At 47.8% G+C, this 23327-nt stretch overlaps 1 protein-coding gene across 24 annotated transcripts in view; it reads left to right on the forward strand.

The window, feature by feature from the left end:
• Positions 1-204: 204 nt before the first annotated feature.
• Positions 205-23327, forward strand: part of ptprdb (protein tyrosine phosphatase receptor type Db) — a 157946-nt gene continuing 134823 nt past the window's right edge. For all 24 annotated transcript variants that reach the window (XM_068591835.1, XM_068591840.1, XM_068591843.1 and 21 more), the window contains exons 1-2: positions 205-1296; positions 1599-1711. The gene's annotated coding sequence lies outside the window, so the exon portion shown is untranslated. The remainder of the gene's footprint in view (positions 1297-1598; positions 1712-23327) is intronic.

Raw genomic sequence — 23327 nt, forward strand, 5'->3', positions numbered from 1 at the left:
CAGATGTCATGTGCTGTTGTAAACAATGCAACTAGTGGAGGTGGCGAGGTGCTCAGTGTTGCCAGATTGGAAATGGCGAAGTATCGTACTAAAGGCTCAAAATGGTTGTATTTGGAGGATAATTATCGTGCATCTGGCAACCCTGATATCGGTCGACCAATGACAGTTCTCTCTCAGAGCTCGCGCGAGAGGAGATGCCGTTTCCAAAACTTGTAAAGGCGTAATAACTAGTTTGTGAAAGACCCAGAGAAACACAAATATCCAACGAGACAAAATCCCGGACGTTTTTGGAATGCCTGCTGGACTCATTTTGTTGGTCTCGAAAAGAGGACATGTCCAGGAAAAAGATGACGTCTGGTCACCCTACCTAACAGAACTAACAGCTAACAAAACTCACAGCTAACAGAACTACTAGCTAACAGAACTAACAGCTAACAGAACTACTAGCTAACAGAACTACTAGCTAACAGAACTACTAGCTAACAGAACTAACAGCTAACAGAACTAACAGCTAACAGAACTACTAGCTAACAGAACTACGAGCTAACAGAACTACTAGCCAACAGAACTACTAGCTAACAGAACTACCAGAAGACGCTGCTGCTGAGCACCGCTCCACCAGACGTCTCCGTGACTTTCATTTTTGTTTTCTCAAACAACATCATCGAGCCGATTAACCACACACGTCACAACTGTTTTTTTAAATTTGAGCTAAGTTTTTTTTTTTTTTTTTTTATCAATAGCAATTTCCAATTATAGTGCCGTATTCATTCAACCTCTCAGTGCAGCACCGGTGTTTGTGGCAATCTGCACTCGTTCTAGTACATTCCGTGTGTGTGTCTATCTGTGTGTTTCCATGATAGACACAACCGTACTGTGTCATGTTGTGACCTTAAACGTGCTCCTCGGGTGCCTTTTGAGCGCCTCTGTTAAGCGTAGAATTATTTATTCAGACATTTTGCTGAGTTCACGTCGTTTATTGTTTCGTAATGCACGCGCTTTGTGTTTCACATCCTGACCCAGTTGAATAACTTTTAAGTGGCGGATTGTTTAATTCAATTCTCCGAATCTGTCTCTCACTACTGCACATCTGATCTCTCCCTCTCTCTCTCTTCCTCCCTCCCTCTCTCCCTCTCCCTCCCTCTCTCTTTCTCTCCTCCGGAGCTTATCTCGGTGCGCATCGTCAGCATCAGTTTGAAGTCCAATCTGACAGCCGCTGCCTTTACCCGGTCCCTTTCCCCCCTCTCCTCCCACGCCTCGTTCACTCTCCCGTGGTCATCCCGGCTCGTTTCAGAGGTACAGTCCCGGATTAGTGGGCTAAACGCGCGTAATTATGGATCGCACTTTTCTTTTTGGGGTGGATGGGATGGGCGGTTGTGATGATGGGGTTGGGGGGCGGCTTGACCTCGATTGCCGCCCAGGATGTGAGAGGCTGCCGTGCTTTCTCTCAATGTGCTCTTACCTTTTTTTCCTTCCTTCCTTCCTTCCTTCCTCTCTCTCTCTCTCTCTCTCTCTCTCTCTCTCTCTCTCTCTCTCTCTCTCTCTCTCTCTCTCTCTCTCTCTCTCTCTCCTCGCTCCTCTCTCTCGCTCTCTCGCAGTTGGGTCGGGACCGTAGGAGCGCGTCCGATCGCCGTCTTCAACTTGGGGCGAAGAAAGACACGGGAAACTCCTCGGGATTCTCCGTACACCGAGCTCTGATCCGGATATTCTGGTGAGCACACTTTGGCATAACATTGCTCCTTAATTATTACAGTTTGCATGCATGTGTATATTTATTTATTCATCATTTCATTACGGCGGCAAAAAAAACATAATGAAAGTGCTCAATCGGGATGATCTTGTTGATTTATGTTGAAACGAGCATGTTCGAATTGACGCGGGTGTTTATTGTATTATATGTTGTTATCTTATTTTTTTTTTAAATGATCACCGTAAAACACTTGAAGTAAGAGTGCACGTGAAATTGTTTGCTCGTGCCCCGAGCTGCACAAAAAGAAAAGAAAAGGAAGACAACGTGCTCCGCTCGTCTCTTTCCAAGCGTTTTTATTTTGTATTGTTTTACCCCCATGGCGGAGAAGTTCGCCCGCTTATTATGCAGGGGAATTAAACGTTGGCCATTTGTGACAATTACCTGTCGGTATTCCTTTCACGGAGGGCGAAGGGAGTAAAACACAGCCGGCCAGAGAGAGAGAGAGAAAGAGAGAGAGAGAGAGAGAGAGAGAGAGAGAGAGAGAGAGAGATAGAGAGAGAGATTAGAAGTGAGGAGTGTGAGAAGAGAGAAACATTTGAGGGATCCCTCAGGGAAGTGTTGCTCCCCATCTTTTATGAGAGGGGTTTTATTACTCCTTTTTATTTCCCCACAATGATGCCATCGCCTGATATTGTTCTAAAGCCTCTACTTCATATGCTATTAGGCTCCATCGTCAGTGCCATCACTCCCCATCACACATACAGTGACATCCTCCAGTGCTGCTGGCAGGAATCTATGGGGCCATTTGCTGCTTTTTTTTATTGTCCTGTTTATCAATTACGCTTGTCTATAATGGAGATATCACACTTCCTCCAACATAAAACATTACTCTCCCACACACCATCCGCTAGCATCTCACCTCCCACATAGCCACACTGGCTGTCCGCGGCCGATTATCTGGTTATGTGCCACCATTTGCACTAATAGAGAGGCCCCTACTTAATGTAACGACAGCTCGATCTGTCAGCCCCGTGGGCAACAGAGGGGGGCGCTTAAAGGCTCGTGAGCGGGTGTCATCGAGGGCAGATCGAGGAGCTGAGAAGACGCGGCGGACATGACAAAGTGCCCGGGAGAGGAGCGCCCGAGTAGTTTGCTGATGTGTTTTATTGTCCGTGTGCCGTGTAGGGGCCCGTCGTTGTAAGGCATGTGCCCAGGAAATGTGTGTGTGTGTACTGGTCTGTGTGTGTGACATCTATGCTCAGTCATGTGTATGCAAGGAAAGAATAAGTGAGCCAAAAGAAAAGAGGTACAGAGGGAGGGAGGGAGAGAGAGAGATTATGCTAACTCAAAGTATTGGAGGAAGAGGAAAACCCATGTAAGCAGTTTTTCTTTTAGCTTATATATTTATATATTTAGCTGTCAGGGCCCTTTGCTGATACACGGCGGTTCTTCTGGCTTTGACATGCTTGTCGCCAAAGCGCGAGATTTATATGAAAGAAGGCCACTGCTTATTTTAGCTAAGCTACTGCGACTGCAAGACAAACAAGGGGGGGCTAAGAGGATTGGCCGAGCAAGACCACCGACTTCAACGCTAACGAGGGCGGCTTATAACTCAGGTGCATTTTTGCGGGGACAGCAGTTTAAGGGGTCCGCCGTACTGCACCCTCAAACATGATGGGTGAGAGCGCAGGGGGAAATGAGATGTTAATGCTAATCAGAGTTGATCTTGTTTCTGGCTACATTTAAGGTAAAAGGAAATACTAACGCATCAAAGGAAATGTATGTAATTCAGCGAAGCGCCCCGTGTACCCCCCACCACCATTTCTCAATTTTACCGTCTATCTTTCTTGTCGGGGATTCACACGGATGTTTCGGCAGAGAGTTTGACCCTAATTGGAGACATGGCCAGGAAATCACAGAATGATTAGCCTCGGCCAACCCCATCAGTTTTACTTTATTTCATTTTTTTATCGGGTGGAAATCAGATGATGTGTTTTCAGCGGGCGTGCACGACATGGTGTCGCTGATGGCAGTCAAGACGATGGGGACGATAGTGTTGCTCCGGCTCTTTGGATGGCTCTTTGTATGTATCTCTTTGCGAGCCACAAAGTCTGCGTAAAGGGGAAGGTGCCTTACTTTGGATATATAACTTAATTACTCAACTAATGTGACGAATTTACTTAATTTAACCTAAACCAGGATCTTCCCCAAAAACCCAACCAAGTGATTTTGTTGCCTAAACAGGTTCTGCCCAGCAGCGACTTTGCGTAGACGCACTAATCCGCCGTGTTGCTGGACATTCGTAAGAAAACGCAGCAAAGAGAACAAGTCACTTTTTTTATAAGACATCATACGAACCGTTGTACGAGAACACAAAAGTGTTGTAGTCAAGATCACCGAAACCGAGACAAAGTCATGACCAAGACCAGAGCGTATCGAAACCCAGACCAAAGCTTTAAAGGGTTGAGATCAAGTCGAGACCAGGACCACTTTGTATCGAAACCAAGACAAGACCAAGACTTTAACGGGTTGAGACCGAGTCCAGACCACCAAGACCAGAGGGTATAGAAACCAAGTCAAAACCAAGACCTTGAGGGGTCCAGACCGAGTCCAGACCGAGGGAGGGCGAGACAGAGTCAAGACAAAAAACAGACAAGTGCGAGTCCCAAACTGCTCAACTTATGATTAAAAGTGAAACACGCAAACCATCGTACCTCCTCGAATTGATCTGAAATATCTACATTCCCATTAAAACACCCACAGAAAACAAAAGAGGATTCTTCTTCATTCACCTCTTTTATTGACATTTATTTATACGTATATGTATAAGTATGAATAAGTATATGAGAAATGTTTCAACAGACATTACAGAAGTGATTCTTGTTGCTGGAATCTTTCCTTTACTTTCAACAAGCAGTCACAGTTACAGTGTTAACAAATAATAAGGCAATTTAATGAAGTTGTGGTTTGGAATGAAATCCATAATTCCCTTTTGTCAGAGAGAAGGTCGAGTAAATATGAAATCCAATACGAGACGAGACCGAGACCTTTCACAAAAAGTGATCTCGAGACAAGTCTTGAGGACCGCGGCACTGGGAACCGTCGCCCGGTGGTGCCGATGGTCCGACCGTCGCTCAAACTGCCAATAAAAGCGAGGAGCCAGGTGCATTACGTCATGGTGATAACGACGAGGAGCGCCGCAGTCTGGAGCGGGGCGCTACATCCGACACCAGAATAAGATCAAGAGGACTGGATTTCCCAGAATGCTCCTCACTCTTAAGAGCTCGGTGACTTCTATTGGAACAGAGGCAAGCACCGGGCTGGGGAGTTGGGGGGAGGGAGGGGAGGAGGGAGGGGCTCTCGTAAGAAGCAGACAAAGTCGAGCGTGTTTCGACACGGCATGAAAGAGTGGATCCGCTTGTATCGGGTGTTGCTGTTGAGATGGTGGGCTGGCAGCATCATCACAGCTTTAAGAACATGACAGTCCGTGCAAAATGATAGCGGCATTCAAAGCCAATCCTGATCTCTCCTTGTGACAGATTGCGTGTGTGTGTATGTGTGTGTGTGTGTGTGTCTTTTTTCTTTCCTTCTTTCTTGTCTTTATTTTTTCTTTTGTTGCTTGTTCTCTCAGACAACCAGGCACTAAATCACACTTAACGGCTTTACTTAATGCACTCCCATTTTTGACAAGAGCCATGAGGAACGAAGCGTCCTCAAAAGTACCACCCCCCACACACACACACACACACACACACACACACACAAAAGAGCGTGTCGGGATGCAGGCCTCCGGTCGCAGTCGCCCACACTCTTCAGGTGAAAGCTCATTGTGTGTCGGGACGCGTCCGCCCATTCTGTCATACTGTACACGGCCTTGGGCTCAGACAACACACACACACACACACACACACACACACGCACACACACATTGAGTTTTAGGCAGGGACTGCCCTGGTGTGCTGGCGCCAAACCAAAGAGCCGGTGATAACGAGGTTGAAGTTAGTTAGGATTTTTAGCTGCGCCTCAACCTCCTAACACCCTTCTCTAAATCTGATTCATCCTAAAAATGAGATGTTTTTCCAAGAGAGGGAGATGAAAACATTATCTCTCTCCCTTTTCCCTTTCTCTCTCACTCCCTTCTTTCCTTGCCAAATACAGTTGAGCTTCCCCCCCTCCCTCCGACACAAACACACACACACACACACACACACCCTTTCTATTACTCTCACACACTATCTGTTTCACACCCCGCTTCCTCCCTCCCAGTTCTCTCACATCTCTCTCTTCTCTCCTCCCCTGGCACCTCGATGTGTTTCTCTTTAATTGAGATGCATTTCAATGTGGTGCAAATTAGCTTTTCTACAGCTCCAGTCTAAACTTGCAACCTGTGCGCGTGCGAGTACGCGTGTTTGTGTGCGTGTGTGAGACCGTGCTTGTGTGTGTGCACGCGTAATCTATACGTACATGTGTGTGTGCGCGTGTGAAAAGAATTCCCACAGTAGACGGTGAAGGCGCTACCTTCCTGTTTCGGTCTCTCCAACGCATCTTCTGATGCCTCCTCTTCCCTCCCACAAAAACGTACACTTTTAGAACAGCTTTAATAACATTCACTGGTTTGTTGGACTCCTTTTAGTTTGTGTCTCTTGGCTGAAGGATCTCCCCCCCCCCCCCCTCCCTTCCACACTCTCCCTCTTCGGATCTGAATCCAGATCTGTGCCTCTGAGAGATGACAGTCCATGGCAGCTCATTAGGGAGCGGGCCGGGAATCAGGAGGGTCAGGTTTTTGTTTTTTTTGAAAGACGTGTTTCAGTTATGCAATGCCTGTCCTTCTCAGCTGATCTGATGCTGTTGGTGTTTTGCTCCAGGGAAAAACGCTAGCTGCTGATATTCCGTACACTGAGAAGGAGGGCACGAGTGCAATGGAGGGGGCTAAAGTATAGCAAAAACAGTTTGTCTGAGTAACAAGCAAAGCATTGGCAATTAATGCGTTGCAGTGAGTTTCCTCCTCTTTTAAGAAACTTGAAAAATTGGATTTCTAGTTTCCGGTATTTCTTGCGTTGTGATTTCTGACCGTTCTCTAATCTTTGCCCGTTTGTGCCTCGGCGTTGGAGAAAGGCCGTGGCCGGACACAGCAGTTTTTCGTTCGGTGTTGTCCACCCGGTCCTTTCTCGTTAACGCGAGACCTGATTTGGGACAAGAGTTCCACTTCTGAACTCTTGTCCCAAATCAGGTAGAGAAATTATCTTTGGACCTTAAGTCCCCTTTGAGTCCAACTCATCAGCTTTTGGGGGTCAAAGATCACCGTGACCTCACCTCCGTCCCATTACGGTTAAACGGGACACCTCAGGAACGACCTGGAGTGAGCTTTCTTCGAGATCGGCCTTCGCTCAAGGTTGGACTGGTTAGAGTTTGGTGGTCGGAGGGCAACGCATTTGGCCGTCGCTCAAGGATTCATCGGCTAATTATGACAATTTCTCACAAACGTCTAATTGGATAAAATGATGAAGCGGTGACATTCCGCGGGAGAACTGCAGCGTGACTTTGTTGGCGGAGGCGTAATTCTATAGTTTGATTGCGACCGGATTAATTGAACTCAGGAACTCATGGTGATTATTCTGCCAGGCGTAGATGCGTGCCAAAGAGTCGGGCAACCGCGTGGCGCCTCCACCGAAGCGCTCACAGTGGGAAAGAAAAGTTCTGAAAGCGTGAAGCGATCTCACGGACAGCCGGATGCCGCCACGTCCTGGTACGCCGGGGTGCGAGCTTCGATCCAGAAGACACGAACATCTGAGTATCTAGAAGCAGGTCTTTGCGGTGGCGGTCTCTGGTGGTCTCGGGGCGCGTACGAGCGAGCAAGACAGCGCGAGGACTCGTTAGGGAGAGTGATGCTGACAGTGGGGGTGACCTTGGGGCTCCCAGTCTTCCTCCTGTCGATGAAGGGGATGACTTAGTGCCTCCCTCCCCGCCCGTGATGGCTCATTTATTATCATTAGGCACACAGTCAAAACGACGCCGCTCGGGCCCGTTTCGCGAAAAACAGAGCGCTTCGCCTTCGAGTGTGAGTGAAAGACGGCGGCGGAGAAAGGGGGCGTCTTACATCTCTCGCGATAAATGCTGCGCGTTTGTCACAGGTGCTGCCGGGGGGGCCCCAAGCGGCCGGATCCCGAGCTCGCGTTCCTCCCGTATCTCGACGCGGCCGTGGGTGACGGCCCTCGCGTACGCCGCCCTAACCTCACGCCACCTCCGCCAGCCAGCGAGCGGCGGCAGAGGTATACAGGGGGCATTGGGGCCGCCTCTGTGCTATCGTTTCTCAGCGTGATGGATGGAGACTTCTGCGGGGCCAGTCAATACCCAATCTGAGCTCCACTGTCCTGATTTAAGATACAGCGGCACCCAGGTGACACCCTCGGAGAGCACGCCGCTTTAATCACTCCGAGCGTCAAACCCTCGGCGCTGCCAAGATTGGTGTGTGTGTGTGTGTGTCTGAGTGTAGGTGGGGCGGTGTGTGCGTGCACGTGTGTGTGTCTGCGTGTGTGTTTGTATTAGTATCTCACTCAGTCAAGCACTGCTGTAATCACACAGCGATCGGCAAGTGCCCGCGCTTCTGACAGAGTTAACCTTTTTTTTATTTTTTATTAAAGGGAGTGTCATAAATAACGGTTGCACGGCGGCGGAGGGGGGTCGGGCGGGAGGGGGGGGTGCTAGACGTGTAGCTTGAGCGGTAACATAAAACATACGTGAAGAGTTATCTATCGGGGGGGAAGAGGCTGGAGCCTTGTGTCAACTGAAGAGTTCTTATTTTTATATGTTTGAAATTGCTTGAACAAATAGAAATGTCATAACCGCCATTTTTTTTTTTTCTTCATCCAATCCACGAAGAGAGGGCGAGTGGACGGAAGCGAGAGGGAAACACATTTTCCTGACAGTAACCATCCCGCCTAAATAAACCCATAAAAACATGATTTGGCTGCATTCGAAAGAAATTCTGGCCTCCTGTATAATGTGTGTACAGTCTCACCCGCCGCCTCGCTTTACGAAGCGCGCCACGCCGGGCGAGAGCGCCGCGGCAATCAAAGGGAGGGAGATTGCGTTTGTGCGAGCGAGCGAGCGAGCGGCTGGACATCGCTACTTTATCGGAGAGTAATCTGTTTGCGCCGGTTCAAATTGTTCCCCCTTTTTGACACGCCATCATTCACACACACACGCGCAATGCATATACTTCCCTGTGCCTTCGCGCGCACACACACACACACACACACACACTCGCCCATCCTCTTTGGCAGTTAGTCTAATTTATGAGGCGCCGTTAATTTGGCCTAAACGCTCGTTGCGAGACCTCCCTCCTCTCTCAATCCCTCCGTCCCCGCATCCCTCCCTCCCCCCTCTCATCCTCCCGCTCATCAGTCACTCGGCAGAGTAAATCAGAGGGGTGGTATTGCACAGCAGGCAATACATAGACCGGACACCTTGACTAATATACCGCTGTCCTTCTCCCTCCCTCGCTCTCTCCCTGTCTGTCTAAGTCTCTCCCTCCCTCTCTCGCCCGCCTGGCTAAATCAAATTTGGCTCCTCTCTCTTCTCATCCATTCCTCTTTTAGTTTTGCCCCCTCCCTCCTCCCTCTCTCCTCACCATCCACACTTCCTTCTCTTCTCCTGTGCACCTTCTCCCCCCCTCCACCCAACCCACTGTCTCCACACTTCTGTCCTCTCTTCCTCTCCTCTCCTTCATCACTCCCTTACCTTGCCTTGCTCCTCCTCGCCTCCTCCCCCGTTCTTCTGTTCTCATGTTAGGTGTAAATTTAGAACAGAAGGCATGAGGGGATGCTGTGTGTGCGTGCGAGTGTGTGTGTGTGTGTGTGTGTGTGTGTGTGTGAGAAAGAGAAACTCTACATGAAAGCTTCTCAGAGTCCCCATACAGCACTCAGATGGGGCTGATTAAAAACCTAAAGCCTTGGTTTTCATCCACTTTTAGGATTCACATAAAATCAGATACACACCCTCATGTGCACACATGCGTTCACACAGACCCCCCATCTCCTCCCCCACTCCCATACACCCACCCCCCTCATTATTATCTCCCCCTTTTTTCTCTCTTTGGCTCCTAACTTCTGTTGTTCTCGCTTTTTTCCTTCCCTCTCTCCATGTGTCTCGGAAGGTGATAGGATCTTTTCACAGCCGCCATCTTGACATGTCGTTGCAGGGTAAACAAGGTGTTTATTTGGAATGCGGGGAAGTGAGGTAAAGATACACAACCTGTCAATCACAGTAAGCCCGCCCTAAAGCATACTGTGCTGTATGGTCCGTTTGACTCTAAATGGACTATTGAAGACGACTTGAAACTAGAGATTGAGACATAAACTTCTATACAATCCGACGCCCCCTGCTGCTGAGTAGAAATAATGCAAATTCAAGAAGCGGAGGTCGTCGCCTGGTTTATGGTCTCAATTGTTGGTCTAAAATGTCTTATTCAGCATTCGGTTGTACTTAGCTTCACTCTCTCATCTGGTTGCTAAAAAAAAAGATGCCGACGGCCACAAACCAAGACAGCAAAGTCCAAAATGCCCCACTGCAGGCCAAACGGCAGCTGACAAACCAAAGTCTTTAATTACCGTGTTTAATTACAATTAACGTGTATAATTACACCTGCGATGTCAAAATGGCGGCTGTGGAAAAGGACACATTCTTCCCGACATACATTGGAAGCGAACAGAAAAGAGCATCAAGACACCTGAGACTCCCTCATCGCTGTTCGCCACAGTGTTCTCTCTGATTCCACACATCGCACACACACATACACACACACTCACACACACACACTTGGGAGTACAGCCACGCTGCTCCGGACTGCCCAGCACACCTATACATCAATGTCCATCTCTCCACCTCTTGCCTCTTGTCTCTCGCTGTCTCTCCTCCATCCGTCAGCCGGCTTTAAATCGCTCTGGGTTTCATGTCTATTTGTCTCTTTCTCTTTTCCCTTCTTATTTCTCATCTTTTACAGTGTCGCTCTCTCAACACACACACACACACACACACACACACACACACACACACACCTCTCGCTGTCCCTTCTCTTCTCTCCTCTGCAAATTCCCATACCACAAAAGGCTTAGCTCCATCTCAATAAATGTAACAACATCTCGCCCCTCCTCCCTGCTGCCTGTGCACACTTCCAGTCACTAGATGAAGCATGCTACCTCTGCCTCGTCCCTCTGTGTGTTACCTGAAGACACCGAGGTCATCATATAGGCACCTTGGAACAATGCCTCTTTCTATATAAAGATCACTGTCACGTTGCAGCACAGCATTGGCTTGATTGGAGTAGAATAGATTTTTAGGGGTGAAACGGACTTCAACAGGACACATTTGAGCCAAACTACAAACCTTTTGACACACTTTGTTTTGTTTTTAGGACCAAGCCGATTGTTTTTATTGCATCTGTGATTAATGCGGTTGTAGCAATTACAATTATTATTATTATTTATTTTAACAAATACAGTCAGACACAAGAAAATATGTTTTTAAATCTAAATCTTCTGGTTCCAAATCCTCCTGTGGCTGATTTTTTAATTTTTTTGGACAGCTACTAATTGATCAATTGAGGAAGTGATTGGCAGATTATTTGATAGTTAACGTGTTTGGTAGTTGACACTCTAAAGAAAACAATGTTTGAAAAAACAAACATGAAATGCATTTAGAAAAACGACTGAAATGTGTATTTGCATCGCGGCATTGCAATCTGTTCATGTCGGTCCTCAACAGTAATCAAACAGCAACAGAATGAGTCGTTTTGGAGGCTTTACACTGTTCCAGAGAACGGTTTGCTGCCTGCTATGCATCCTGCGTGCTCGTCCTTACAACTGACTGCTGAAATGAATACATGCAGGTCATGTTCTTCATGGATCAGCAGCATAAAACAGGACTTATCAGCTTGTGACGATGCCGGCAGCTCAAACAGTCAGCGAGCTGCCGAAACGATGGATGTTTTCTTTCCCCCCAACTTGACTCTTGCTTGAATCGTTGAACACATCCATTACTTGGCCGGCGGAAAGAAAGCGTTTCGACGCGATCGTAATGAATGTGCTAATGTATGGATTTACACACGGTGGATGGGGGGGGGGGACATTCTTTATTTTCACAACTCAGCCCCGGGGGTGGATAAAGCGGGGCGGTGGAGGCGGGGGAGGGCGCGACACTTTCGACTTAAATAATAATCCAATCCGATGACGGCGGCCCGTGGAACTCGCAAATCAACTCTGAGATTGGGTGCATCTCTGCCGGTGTGAATCCATTACGTGGCTGTATCCCTGCGAGATCTCCGGGCCGCCGGCCAAGTGTCTCCGGCAGAGCCATCTCCATTCGCTATGTGTCTGTTCAGTCAGCCGCGTGGAAGACGGATAGAACCGCCGGCCCCGCTAGCCCCCCCCCCCCCCCCCCCACCCTCCAGTCGTACCAATGTAATCAGACCTCGGCGGCCATAAACCAACCTATGGACGCTCTGCACACACACACACACGCACACACACAATTCCAATTCATGCACTGGCGGTAAAAGTTAGTGCTGTTACATCGGCTTCACGCAGACTCCTCCCAAGGTATATGAAGTGTCACGGAGTGGTGGTCCTCTAAGAGTTGTTGAGGTCCCCACCTTGTGAGGACAAGGAATGGATGTGTTCCCTGGGTGGGAGGTGGAGGTGGAGGTGGAGGTGGCGGGGGAGGGTGGGCATCTTCATCATGTTGCTCATCCCGCCGCCATGACGTGTGTGTATGTACGACTAGAATACCGTCTACTGTCTGAGTTATGTGAAAGCTTGCATCTTTACCTCCCTCCCCTCGTCGTCTCTCCCCCGTCCATCACTCCTTCAGCACCTCCGTCAGTGTCTGTTTTCACCCCTCGCCACCGCCACGCGTCTCGGGCCATTTCCTGTCTGTTTGTCTTTTCGCTATCTCGTATCTTTTTTGTCTCCCTCCCCTCTCGCCTGCCCTCCCCCCTTCGACACACTTAGCACTCAGCGTCCCGTCCCCCCACAAACCCGTCCCCCATTCTTTCTTCACTCCCTCTTTCCTTCTCTCTCTCTCCCTCTTTCTCTCTCTCTGCTGTCTCACCAGCTTTGCGGCGTGAACGATGGTAGATGACTTGTGCTTTAGCAGATTTACTGCTGGACCCTGCCTCTGTCAGGTGTCGAAAGAGACGAAAAGGGAAGCGATGGAAGGTGGAGGGACAGAGAGAGAGAGGGATGGAAGATGGGAGGAGTACGCGGTAAATGGAAGCGGAGGACGAGGGTAAAGAAAAGGGGTGAGAATGAGAAGATTGCACCGGAGGGGGAGGAGGCCGACGAATGAGCCGGAGGAAAAGAAAAACAGTGAACAGAGAGAAGAATGGAAAGAGAGGCTACACTGTGCGTGTTTTTTTTTTTTTGAACCCCTCTCCGAATGTAGTTTGGCAGAATTGCCCCGCGCTGTGATATTACCGAGGTTCCCCACTCTCTTCTGACCCTTTTTACACACCAAGACACAAACACACTCACAAGCTCGCACGGTTACCGACCCAAACAAACGAACCCGTGCTGTCGGCTCCAGGTGAAACCCGCGTTCACGCTGACAAGAAACCAATTTGCGCTTCTCGGCGAATAGCGAGATTTCGTCGATTTCACACCGCCGCTGAGAGCCGACACTCGACGGTGAACACGGTGCGGGCCTTTGAGGGGCGAGGTGGGGTTGGAGTTGTGGCCGAAGGGTCGCCGGGACCGTGTTTAACCCTCTTAAAGACCGCCCGTACCCTTAAATGGCTCCCGAGAGGAAACAAGCGCACTGGGCTGATTGCCGCGGCGGCGCAGCGCTCCGCCAATCATCGCTGTTTTTCTGGAATTCTCACATTATTAGTGCACCGAATCATGAATGGGGTTCGGTCCATTTGATCAAACCATCATCCACGCCGACGGAGCTAATGAACTACGGAAAATGAAAACGCTTCCAGAAAACACAAACGCGCCGACAACTTATGGAATCCATAACATCGTCAGAATATCATCTGTTCGTTTGCACATTCAGTGAAACATAACGCGATCCAGATTTCAGCTGGCTCTGCCCGTGCAGTTGAGAATCTGCACCGGCTGTGTTATCACGAAATTGCTCATAAAGTGCCACTGCTCCACATCCTGTAAGGCCCAAAATAGCCCTGCATCAAAACAACACAAGGAGGGGGGCCGCGCACACGGTGTGGGCGGCGAGGCCACAGGTACTGGTGAGAGGATGAAAACCAGGAAGTCTTATCATTCGGTGCTCCTCCTGAGGACGGGTTTTACAACTCTGCGAGGTTCTCGTGTCAGCAGAAACCCCCGCGCTCCTCCGTCTCCCGCGCTTCCGAGGTAAACAGAAGGGTTAGCGCGTTGCTACGTAGCACGGGAGCTTTAACCGCAACTCAGCGATCGCCGATCTGCAGGAAACACACAGACAACTTGTGATGTTGGTGTTAAAGGATGAATGGGTTACACCGCGCGCCGCGTGACCGGTGGTCAGATTCACACCGTGTCGGTCTGTCAGTGACCGCGATGCTGGCAGCAGCGTCGGCACAATCTGGACACCTCGTGTCGTAAAAACATGGCTCGTGTTCAGAACGCTGCTGCTTAGATTAACACTGTTTCACTCGAATGGTGGAGAAGAAACAAGGCTGCGTTTTGGGGCAGAAGACGTTGCAGATGTTGATACCATCAACTGAGCCTATGAGTATTACCCCGAAAATGATATGGAGCTATCTCCAAGGACAATAGTTCTGCTTCCTGTCAGGTTATAGGTAACTTCCACAGTTTTTGGTTGCAGTTCAAATCATTTTAGTCCCAGTTGATTCATATTCAGTCTTCAAACTGTCATTGTTTTCTTTGCCGTTTAAACAGTTGAGTGTCACAGTATTTAGTGTGTTGCTTTCAATTCAATACAAATGTTTGCGTTATAATACCATGTATTTGACTGCAACACGATGCACATTACTCACAATACGTCCGGCCCATTCATCAGAATATGGTGCAGAATCCAGATGGCCTCGCACATCGAATGTTGATTTGCGTCTGGACTTGTGACCCATATAACGAACCTGTTTTCATTGCATTGTGTCCCTTATAATACTCAAAACATACTCTGTTTAACTCTTTATTTGTTCTCCCAAGGACAGTCGAACACAAAACAAAAGCTCTTCAACTTACCTTTGCGCACACAGCGACGCTCAACGCGAGAACATGGCAGACGTGTGAGAGTGCATGAATGGCTGCATTATGCGACGAGGAGAAGAAGAATGAACAGAAAACCAAAGGTGTGATCAGAGAAAAAGAGATAGAGAGAGAGAGAGAGCAGGAAAAAAAGGAGATGGTTTGAGGCACCCATCTGTCAGAGAAAAAGAGGAGAGACGGGCTAAGGGAGACAGACAGAGTTGTCGAGAGAGTGACGGGGGTTCTGGGAAAATTTGACAAACTGCAAACAGCATGTGGATGTACAGACACGGGCCGTGAGACGGACACGGGGAAAAAAGAAAAGGAAAGAAAGGATGGTGGGAAGGAAGAGGGGGGGGGGGGGTGAGTACAGAGACAGAGAGGAAACAGAGACACAGGAAGAGGGGAGTGAGAGACAGCCAGCCTGAGAGAGTGACAGAGTGCAGTCCTGGGAGGGAGAGTGTGTGGGTGAGTGTGAGAGCGGCGCGAGCTGACTCGTCTGTCAATCACAGATCTCTGATTGACACCTCGGGGTCCGGCGCTCCTCTCTTAGCCCACTGGCTCTTCCTGTCAGGATGTGGGGCACGGTGGGGGGGGGGAGGGGTCACGCGCACACCGGCTTTGTGACACCACACACACACACACACACACACATGCCCTTATATGATAGGAATCGCTGTTGTGCATATGTGCGGTGTCTCTTTTGTGTCAACATGCACGCAAACAGCAGACGCACACACACAGACGAGCATGGAGGGGTGTAGCCGAGGTGAGGTCCCCTGTGGAGTCCACTCTTGCTGACTGGACCTTAACCTTTGACATATGACCTTTTGACCTTCACACTGTCAGCGATGTCATCTTTTTTAACTGAAGCTCTCATTTTTTTTAATCCAACTGTCTCTCTCTCCATACACACAATACAATCATATAAAACATGTATTGACACGCATACAATTGCATACACAAAAATACTCCATCTCACACACACACACACACACACACACACACACACACACACACATAGTGATGTCCTTCGATAGACGGACGATAACAATGTCCTCTGCAGTGTGTCCTGACTTCTCACTGTTACTCACACTCCATGCTGAAACACTGTGTGTGTGTCTGTGTGTATCTGTGTGTGTGTGTGTGTGTGTGTGTGTCCATCCGAAAAATAGCAGTATTAGCATTGCACTGTTAAAAATGCACTTGTATTCATGTTCATGTTCTACAATTTTTTTTTATTTTCTAAGTTCTACCATACAGCTAGCAGCAGAGCATACAGCTAGCAGACAGCTAGCAGCAGAGCAGACAGCTAGCAGACAGCTAGCAGCAGAGCATACAGCTAGCAGGCAGCTAGCAGGAGAGTAGACAGATAGCAGGAGAGCAGACAGATAGCAGCAGAGCAGACAGCTAGCAGCAGAGCAGGCAGCTAGCAGCAGAGCAGACAGCTAGCAGCAGAGCAGGCAGCTAGCAGCAGAGCGGACAGATAGCAGCAGAGCAGGCAGCTAGCAGCAGAGCAGACAGATAGCAGCAGAGCGGACAGATAGCAGCAGAGCAGGCAGCTAGCAGCAGAGCAGACAGCTAGCAGCAGAGCAGGCAGCTAGCAGCAGAGCGGACAGATAGCAGCAGAGCAGGCAGCTAGCAGCAGAGCAGACAGATAGCAGCAGATCGGGCAGAGCAGATAGCAGCAGAGCAGACAGCTAGCAGGCAGCTAGCAGCAGAGCAGACAGATAGCAGCAGATCGGGCAGAGCAGACAGCTGCAGAGCAGACAGCGAGCTGCTAGCAACCTGGAACTACAACCACCCGTCACAGGAATATTACTTTAAAATGTGTGGTTTCATTAAATAAATGCACCCTCTGTACGGCTGTCATCCAGGTGGACATTAGTTCTAGAGACCAATACAGTTCTCTGTACCCGGACGTTTTTGTTTCTGCTGTTTTGACACTGTTTCTCAGCAAAACTGCTTGTTTTTCACACAGACATTGGACAGAAATTCATGAATTCTTATAAATGTACCAAATCTCAAAGAATATCCACCTTGTTTTCGCTCACAAAGTTGCCACTTCAATCACAGACATTTTGTGTATTTTTTCTTGGGTTATTATCCTCCTCTTCTGGCTCTATTTTTTAACCTATAATACGCCGTCATAATACAAACACTACACGCAGCGCAAGAGCATACAAGCACGAAACTGGATAATGGCTTGGATTTTTTAATATCATTCTCCGCGTCCTTGCAGATATACTCTAGGGAACATATGTTATTGTTTTTTTCTTTTTTTTCTATATGTCTTTCATACAGTTTGAAAGTCAAGTGAAAACCTTCTTTTAAGCATGCATATAATTAACATCTATCGAAAGACACGATCAAACCAAAGGGCAAATTGGTGCATATTTAACGAGAGATGGAATTTCCGCATAAACTGCTTGGATTTAAAAAGAGCAATAATAAACACCAGCGTTTATATTCATGAGTTTTTCATTTTTTAAATGGTTAGGTTTATTTTGAAGGTGAATAAGCGCTGATTTTTTTGCTTTTTCTTCTTGGACTTGCCAAATTTCAAAAAAGTTTTGAAATCACAATATATATATATATATATATATATATATATATATATATATATATATATATATATATATATATATATATATATATATATGATATTCGCCCAATCGCCCAGAAGATGTGGTGTGTTCTCGCATTACATGTTGATTCTGTGTAGCTTTCATGTCTTGCTTTAAAAATATCACATGCTCTCAAACATTCACGCTAATGAGAAGAAGTGTCCATCTGGCAGTGGTATGGGTGTGTGTGCGTTTGTGTGTGTGCGTATGTGTGTTTAATTGTGTGTGTGTGTGTGCACCAGTAGGGGGTTTGTGACTAATGGGGTCATTATTGATGCTGAGTCAGGATTGCCGCTGATTGCAATGGTTGGATACCGACCCAAAGAGTGTGCAGATATGCACACATACACACACTTCACACGTGCACGCATATGCACTCTCTCTCTCACTTCCTCTCACACATACACACACTCATTTTCATTTACTTCAGGCTCTCATAGGTGCACTTATGCACATAAACCTCCCACATGAACTAATAAACTTACTCACCCAGAAATCCCCCTCTCAACCTCTCTACACCACCTTTCCTCTTGCACACACACACACACACACCATGAGCTCGATATCACCGAACAGGTGCTTTGCTCAATAACCAGTCACATCCTGCTTTTTGACAGTGCTACAAATGATACACACCACACAATCATTAAGTTAACATACCGGTTGACAAAAATCAACTTCATTGGGTCTTGTTTTGACTATGAAAAGAGATAACTAAATGTGATTTCAGTCTAAATTTAAAGGGAAATTGCATAGATTTTACCTGTAAATGTCCTCTGGAGAACTTCGGCAAATCAGCCAAATTTCCCCCGATGATGTCATCCTACTGCACGTCATGTCTGATTGGGCGTTTACCAGAAATGTCTCATGAAAATATGCTATTAGTTGCATCATGGGGAATGTAGGATTCAGTGTTATTATGCCTCAGGCATTATGTGTTCCGTCCGGTCCACTTCTCGTACTGGCGATATTCCAGCAACGCCTGGAGGGAATTCCTTCAAATTTGGCCCCGAATAGCCACCTGGACTCGAGGATGACCTGATTAAATGTTGGTGGTCAAAAAGGTCAAGATCACTGTTACCACGCTGTCCGTCCCATTCGTGTGAACGCGGTATCTCAGGAAGCCTTCAGTGACCTTCTTGACTCGAATGATTAACGGATTTAGAATTTCGGAGGTCACCGTAATCCCATTTGGGGTTTGCTTCTTTTTCTTTTGGACCACAGCAGCGTCGTGGCTCTAGGAATGCCGACGCGTCATTGGTTAATTTCTGTACGAATATTCCAAAGATTGCCATGACGTTTTGTACTGACATTCAGGTTCCCCAGAGGAGGAATCCCTCTGAATTAGCTGATTATCTGGCTGTTCCCTAGCCATCACTTTCAGAAAGTTTCCAGTTATACAGCAAATTGTTTCAACATCTCCAAGATGTCCGCTGCCTTTGTGTATCCATGCCTCATAGAGCCTTAAACAGGTTTTATTTCTCATGGCCAGCCTTCCTCTTGTTGCAAAAGGAAGTCCGATTGAAGATATATATCTCGTTAGTCTAATATATTGTCTATTAGTCTATGAGACCATGAGTTTACTTATCTCTTCATTTATTCCCTCAGTGAACATCGTAAACATGAATGTTTTTTATGGTCTTTCATCGTTTTAAGTCTTCTTCAATACAGCATGATGTTCATTTAGTAAATCGTGGTCCATTTAGAGTTAGACAGACCATAAAGAGGAGTACACTTACGGGTGGGATCACTGTGATTGACAGGTCGATGTCGCTTTCTAAAACGTTTACCTCTACGTATATTTTTACGACAAGAGTCCATAAAGCAGGTTGACCGGTCTGGGACTTCTCCGTGTTTTTGTCTGAGGAACTTCTTTGTCTAAGACAGGTCACTTAAAAAAATATCTTTGGTTGTACTTAGCTCCACCCTCTTTTGTGACTTTTGGTTAAAAAACAAACAAAAACAAGAGGACGAACTTGGTGGACACCAGAGTGCCTACGTCCACTTCTTACATTCAGTCTGTGATGGAGCTGCAAGCGGATCCGTAGCCTCTCGTTAATCTGTCTCTAGCGAGGCCCAGTTTTATGAGTACAACAGTAAACTGCCAAACTACTTTTGTTCTATATATATATTTTGTAACACCGCTGGAACTATACTACCATTTCCCAACATCTCTTTTTAAAACCCGACCTTTTCCCCCTGAGGTGATGGCCGCTGCTCCGGCCTCGGGGAAAAAGGGCTCAGTGGCGGTTCAAGTGATTTGCTGGTGATCACAGGCCCACACAGACAGCTTTGAACACGGACTAAATGTCAGCGTCGCCATCGCCCCCGCCTCGGCATCATGAATAAACCAGCATGCGCGTCAACATCGCTCCCAACAATTAATGGCACAATTGCTCCCGCGTTTGTGCGCGCGCGCGGTTGCGTCTGGTGTGTGTGTGTGTGTGTGTGTGTGTGTGTGTGGGGGGCCTCATTAAGTCCCTCCGAGGGTGTTGCCCTCTCTGGAGTATCACCAACATATCTTCTTGATTCCCCACCTGATGATTATATCTATTCTCGGTTCAATAAGTCGTTAGCGTTACTGACACATGGAATAATGATCAGGATCGGAGAAGCCTGCCAGTGTTTTTAATTTCTATTTATTCAACTGTGTTCCATCTTTTTTTTGTGTGTTTACGGCTGTTTTCAGGCGTGACGCTCTTGAGCGCACTCAGAATTCTTCTTCATAACAACTTGGTGGTGTAGCCCCAAGTTATAATCCCTCCGTGAGAGGTACGTTACATGTGTGTGCGTGTGCGTGTGTGTGTGCATGTGTGTGTGCGTGCTTCCAGCTCTATGTGCCATAGCTGGCAACGCTCATTCTTCCCTGAAAGCAACTAGTTTCTAAATCAGGTCTTTTATGAAGTTCTGCTGCTCTGGGCAGACCATTAACATTTCATGCCACCCCGGCTCACTCTCTTCCCAGCTCCTGTGGGCATTAAGAAGAAGTTCCCGCTTTGAATAATCCCTGCTGCAGTCTGCAAGAAGCACACCAGAATGGCCGGGCCTTGTTTATTGAGTTCTGAGGTGTTTCTTTTGTTGTTTTTGGAAGTGCAAGAAGTTGCCAAACAGCTGTTAACCTTGACCCTTGACCTCAACTTTTTACACACACACATACTAGTTTAAAAAGTTATTTTCATTATGCCCGTGGTTGAACAGATCTTTCTTCTTCTTCTTCAGAGCTTGGGGAGGAGGGGGTACAGGGGAAATTTTCTCATAAGTTTCATCATTTGGCCCGACTTAATAGTCTACTTCTCCCGCCGCGTCCTCGCTCTCTCAGCGCTCGCCGCTCTCACTTGTCAGTCCTGAGGCGCGGCTCGCCTTAAGTATCGGGGATTTCGGCGCGTAAGCTCGTCTCGTTATCCCCCGTTTGCGTCCACGCAAACCTCCACCACCCCACCCAATCCCCTCCACCCCTCCAAACCCCCTTGCGCGCCGTACCAGCGCACCGGCCGACTGTGAGAGTGTGAGTGAGTGATGGGCGCGCATAAGCCCCCCTCTCCTGCGCTCCGTTTGAAATAAAGCGACAGATAATCGCAGGGCTCTGGCGAAGCGAGCTCATCTGAGCGCCAATCGATACGGGTGCCATAGCTTCAAAGCAACCCTTCAAAGAGGGGAGGAATAGCCATATGCTCTACGTGCTCTGTGTGTGCGTGCGTGTGTGTGTGTGTGTGTGTGTGTGTGCACGTGTGTGAGATAGAGGGAGGCTAAGGGATCCAGAGCAAATGTGTGCACAGAGAGAGGGAGATTTGGAGTGAGAGAACAAAAGGAGAGAGTGAGGGAGTCTCTCTGTGCAGATGAGAACGCTTTTCATTTGTGAATGTTATCATATCAGAGTTTGACGCGCAAAGTGCTTGTGATGCAACCGGCGTGGCTTTTTAAATTGGACAAAATCGTTGTTTCGTTAGCTGGTAATCTCCTGATATTACGTCTCTGTCATCTTTTATTCAGCGAACCAGCAGCAGCTGTGGCCTTTGTTGAGAAAACAGGGCTGGAAGGAGACACACACACACACACACACACACACACACTGTCTCACGCACTTACACTGAGACAGAGCGGGAGAGAGAGTTTAAAGACCGGTAGAAAGTGTGTGTGTTTGTGTATGTGTGTTTGTGTACCGAGAGACAGTGCGAGCTGAACGCAGGAAGGGAAGAGCGCGAATGACGGAGTGAGAAAGGAGAGAAGGTGTGCCAAAGATGTGTTTGTATGTGAGACTGAGAGAGGGAGGTAGAGAGAGAGAGACAGAGAGAGAGAGAGAGAGAGAGAGAGAGAGAACCCCTCCCCACCCACCTTTGAACAAAAAAACATGCTGTGTGTTTAGCTGTGCCATCGCACCTTCGCCCAGAGTGAAAATGAGAATGTATTTTTGACTCGTCGGTGTAAAAAAAAAAAAAAAAAACTTGTCTGGAAGTTTGCGTGCGGGGCCTCAGAGTGCGAGCGAACATGCGCCTCTGCGTTGAAACATTCGAAGAGAGTATGTGTGTGTGTGTGTGTGTGTGTGTGTGTGTGTGTGTGTGTGTGTGTGTGTGTGCACGCGTGTGTGTGTGTCGGCATGTTTAATTAGCGGAGAGGAGCAGGTGTAAAGCAGTAATTAATGACACAACTGACTGACTTCGAATTATGTCCACATGGGCTTCTGGTGCTGGCTGAACAAGCACATGCTTTACGTTTGCAACATGAGTCTTTATGTGTGTGTGTGTGTGTGTGTGTGTGTGTGTGTGTGTTACATGCTTTACTTGCAAAACAGCAGAGCGACGGCGAGCCGAGTAAAGTGGACACAATCATCACACGCGTCGCCGTTCGGCCACTCAAACACTCATTTAGTTTGCAAATGGTCTCATTACTAATGAATCACAAGCTGCTTTAGCGCAGGCTGAGCACACAGTAATGGCTTGGCCGTCCTCCAGAATACACACACACACACACACACACACACACACACACACACTCACGCTGACAGAGATTGAGAGTGAGTGTCCAAAAGCCCCAATTACCTTCACATCCAATGTAAGAGAACAAGCTAGAGAGCTAATTACAAGTCCCACACGTGAAGATGGGGGGAAGCATTCACACACACACACACACACACACGCACACACACGGACGGATGATTTGTCAGCAGCAACGGCGTTCCTCTTGTTTTCGCCCGTGATTGTCAGCGTTGACAACGAGCCTCGTTACAGGAAATATGGCCGCGCCACCGTGCTATTACCATAAGTCAGGATTGCGACCGTGCGATCGTTATTAAATCATCAATAAGGCCGCTGTAATTGAGTTATTCCAGTTTTAGTCAGATTGATTTTGACTTCAGCACTCTGGCGGTGGAGAGGGGGAGGAGGTGCGATTGAGATCAAATGATCCCAGAAAGCATCTTGTTGTCATTCAGCGAGTGAAATGAATGTTTTTTTTATGCATAATTTGTGTCCTATCAACCTTCTTTTTTTGGGCTTGTGGTGGTTTGCCAGGACATAAATACAACTGATTGTCTCTCTCTCTCATCCGGTGAGTGAGTTAGTGTGATGGCAGTGATTTAATTGGACCTAATGAATATGTCAACTGTCTGTTTCTCTCTCTCTCCATTAAACACAACTGGATTAGATTTACTGTGCTGCTTACTTGCACAGCTTAAAGACTCCATCAGTAGGCTACTTTCAATGTGCACACACACACACACACACACACATATACACACACACATGCACATGCACGCGCACAGATTGGCTTAGCTCAGTAGATCAATGGCCTCTTGGTCAATGTCTCCGTCGG

The sequence above is a fragment of the Clinocottus analis genome, unplaced genomic scaffold (genome assembly GCF_023055335.1).
Source record: "Clinocottus analis isolate CAN_PGR_092001 unplaced genomic scaffold, fCliAna1.0.p SCAF_26, whole genome shotgun sequence".
Lineage (NCBI taxonomy): Eukaryota > Metazoa > Chordata > Actinopteri > Perciformes > Cottidae > Clinocottus > Clinocottus analis.